This window comes from Salvia miltiorrhiza, chromosome 8 (assembly GCF_028751815.1).
Source record: "Salvia miltiorrhiza cultivar Shanhuang (shh) chromosome 8, IMPLAD_Smil_shh, whole genome shotgun sequence".
NCBI lineage: Eukaryota > Viridiplantae > Streptophyta > Magnoliopsida > Lamiales > Lamiaceae > Salvia > Salvia miltiorrhiza.
The window spans coordinates 34,349,085-34,353,184 of record NC_080394.1 but is presented as its reverse complement, the minus strand read 5'-3'; the positions used below and the strand labels follow the sequence as shown (position 1 = coordinate 34,353,184).

General features: G+C 41.2%; 1 long non-coding RNA gene across 1 annotated transcript; it reads left to right on the top strand.

The window, feature by feature from the left end:
- The first annotated feature begins 220 nt into the window (after positions 1-220).
- LOC130997875 (uncharacterized) lies at positions 221-2,944 on the top strand. Its single transcript, XR_009093236.1, has 3 exons — positions 221-412; positions 2,125-2,187; positions 2,699-2,944. It is a non-coding gene; the product is annotated as an uncharacterized LOC130997875 (long non-coding RNA).
- Positions 2,945-4,100: the final 1,156 nt, after the last annotated feature.

The window sequence follows — 4,100 nt, the reverse complement described above, 5'->3', positions numbered from 1 at the left end:
TTACAACTTATTATTCACTACATCCCTATTTCCTACCTACTGCATCAAGAAAACAAACCAAACTTCCTACCTACTACATCAAGAAAAGAAAAGGGAAGGCATGCGTGTGGGAACAAAATCAGCCATTTTAGTAGACTACTCAAGTATAGCCATTAATGCACTCCTTCCAATAAACATATCAGCCAACAACACTCTTCATTCATTCCCTTAGACACCAGATTTTAGACACCAGATTTGAGAGAGAGTAAGATGATTTCTGCTGCCAAACCTTGAGAGGTAAGTCTTGATTCGAATTTCCTCCATTCCTCTTTAGTACCTCCTGAAATTGTCAAGAAACAATATTTGCTGTTTCAGCTTTCATCTCATTGAATCCAATCAACAACATCAGCTACCAACACAAAACAATTGCAAGGTATCTATACTAAGCTCCTTTATTTCGAATCCAGTTTGCATATCATCCAACAAGTATGTTATTTTCTAAAGAATTCAGAATAAGCATAAATAACATAATCATTTTTCCCATATAGAAACAACAGACTTCACTAACACAAGATTATAGAAAAACAAGAGCTCACTAGACTCATGAACAATAGCTTTAGAAATCTCTTTCCCTTCCACGAGAATCATGAAATCCCTAAGGTGTGAAGATGATTCATATTGCATAATAACCATAGCGTTTGAATTGACTTAGCATTTTTGGGGAAAGGGGAGAGGTACTTTGCTGTACCTATTTCTGTAAACCGGGAGAGGGGTGACTTCCTGTTCCGTCAAACCGAGGGGAAGCAACGATGGTGAAGCTTTTACTGTCTCGCCCGAAGTCGAGTAAGGCAGCGGCCTTTCGCGATAACAGGTCGACGATGACTCTCACCGAATCACAGAGCGGCGACGCCTTGTGGAAAGAGAAGCTAGGGCTCAATTCTTTTGAGTTTGTGTATTTCTGAAATTGCGGAATTGAGAGGAGAAACGATGGTGCGTCGGCCTCACCATAGCTCGGAAGAGCAACAGCGGTGATTCGTGGTGCCTTCACCCAGCACTGACAGCGATGGAAGGAGCCGACCTCGTCGGACCTCAGAACGGCGTCAGAAGCGGCCCCGCTCGCCGGTTACTCGGTGACGGCGGTGGAGGCGATTTCTGATTTGGGAAATTAGGGCTCACCTTCTTTCTACCTCGCATCTGTGAAGTGAGAGGAGAGACGCCAGTTTTCAGGAGACGGCACAAGCCGAAGAACGGCGTCGACTCCGCCGGAATATCTGAAGCGTGATCGAGCCCGGGAAGTGGCGGCGATGTCGCCTGAGCCGAAGGAACCTAGGGCTCGATTGGGTTGCTTCGTCGAGACTGAGGAAGGTGAAGACGGCGAGAGAAGAGGACAGACGATGGGTCGGACTTCAGAAGGCGGCGATGTCGCCGGATTTTCAGAGCCGAGGTGACGGCGGCGACTCCAGAAAAGAGCTAGGGCTCAATTTGTAAAATGTGAAGGGGAAATCGCAGAGGAGAAACAGAGAGAGAGGGGTGGAGTCAGGGGCGAAAGCAGAGCCGACGAATGCAGGCGACGACTCGCCGGAGAAGGTCACCCGCGGCGGTAGTTTTCAGGTGAGAGGAGAAGGCTGCGTGTGCAGCCGTGAATGTGAGAAGAGAGATGGGAGATGGGTTGTTAGATTGGACCTAAGAGTTATTTGAGGAGTGGGCCGAAATTATGGTAATTTGGGCTTCTTTGTTTTTGGGCTAAGGAATTCTTATATGGATTAGCAATGGGCTAGCATTATTTAATTATTTGGGCCCAGACTGATGGGCTGAAAATGCTAGACTTCTTTTAATAATTTGGACTGCTTTAACTATTGAGCCCAAGTAGAGATTAATTATAGATTTGTTAATCGATGAATTAGACTCAATTATTTTTAATTACTGATAAATTGAGACGATGTTATTAATTAGTAAGCGGGCTAGAATATCCTAAGAAGGGTGGATTAATTAAGATTAATAATCCGATATCATAAGACGAGCTTTAATCCAATAGTTAGATTATTAATTAAAGGAATATGAGTCATGCATATTTATTTTACGCATTCTCATTTATTTGAGAATTTTCATCGAGTTAAGGTTTGACCTTATGTTCTCGCATTAAAGGTTAAGCGCAAGAGTAAGAACTAGTCAAGGGGTTACTGAACTGTAGCAAAGCTTTGCTATCAGGTGGGCATTACTTTCATATATATCAAATGAGTTTAAATGTTACGTTCAAGCAATGTTATTTCATGATAAAATCTTTGAGTTAAAGTTATTTCAAGTATTGTCTTGCCATAAAATGTTTAAATTTTAGTATGATATCTATCTGCTTTGGCTTTGCCAATGATGCAATCGAATTCGGGTCCTGAGCAGTTGATAGCTATCCTGCCAGGACTAGTGTACACCAGTGACCGTGAGTCATCTAGCGGGTTGGCCGGTCAAGTGTCCGTGAGAGGTGGCCACCTCTCCGGCACAAAGTTCCAGATATGATAGATTACAAGAGAACTTAGTCTGCAGACGAACTTTAAGAATCACAAATGAATTTAGTAAGCTTGGACCTTTTAGCTAAAACTCCCTTGCTGTACTGTTTATGATGGCATGACAATTTATAGTTTTTACGCAATGATGTGTATATTTAGGCATACGTGCCCACTGAGTACTTTTGTACTCAGCCCTGCATATATTTCTAAATGTGCAGGTTGAGCAATGGCTGATGAAGATGAAGTGATGAGCGGAGCTTTTGTCATGAGTTTAAAATGGACTCTTGGATACATGTCTTCATACATGTAATCAGATTATGTTATTCCGCTGCATACTCTCAAGTAATATGTCTTTAAGCTAAGTCGGGTTCATCCGAACTCACGAGTTAATCGAGTCCTTGTGACTAAACAACAGTTATCTTATGATTGTCCCTCCTTAACAATGATTTGATTTCGAGCCTTCATTATTTATTCACCCCCTTTCTATCCCCGCTTCTAATCTCCCTCCCTTAGTCACGGTTTCCCCGATTTAATTATCCTTAATTAGGTTCGGTCGTGACAGAATGGTATCAGAGCAGATCGTTTGCTCTGAATCCAAGAGTTACCCAATTAGCCCTAGATTAGATATTAGTATAAAAGTGTCAGTCGACAAAAGCTCAGCACTTCATCACATCGTCATGCTCAGCAAGAAAGAAGGTGGTAATGATTTTAAAACATTGAGAAGTTCACGTTTTATATGAATGTACTGATGCTTACATTCAAGTTTTATGCTTTATTGATTGATTAGATATCTCAATGAACTTAGATGCGTTAAGAATGCATGATCACTGTTACAAGAAGAACAATACAAACTAGAAACTCAATTGTCTTTCACTATAGCAATGGTGAAGAGCTAAGAAAGAGGAAGAGAATCCAATGAAAGCAGTGCAAGCGGAGTGCCACGCACGAATCACTGAAGCAGGCATAGTTCTTCATTCAGGTTGTTCACACGAGACGGAGCACCTAATCGACTATTGCCTTATTCAATGATAGTTTAAGTATGATATTGCTTATAGCGATGAGTATGACTTATGTAACCAGTTAGCTAATCCCTAATAAGTTGAGACTCACTTCTAGCCTCGATTATCACTAGCTATGACTTGAGGATAACTTTCATGATTCATCAATGAACTTCATAATTAGACTTACCAGGGGTCAAAATGCTTTGTATATGATGTTAATAATTCGATTAAAGCTATCAGCTTATAGTTTCAGGTATTCGGAACCATTCTGCTTACAGTACCTATCATATTAGATGAGGACATGACTGAGAATACCTATTGATTACGATCACCTACTACGAATTGGAAAGACGAGATGTGATATGGGTACTGACAATTACCAACCATTATGATTGATCATAAAAGTTTACGCAAGTGGGTAAGACGAGGGAAGTTCTCGAAGATAGTTCAGAGTTTAATAATAGCTAGAAGCGCCGACAGTGGATCAATGCTGAGACAAATGAATTAAGATTCTAATGAGACCCTAAGGATATACTCAAGATAAGTATACATACCTTAACCTATCGAGGACATCGCCTCAGTTAGAACGTCTTGGATTAGGTATTTAGTCTGGTAGCCG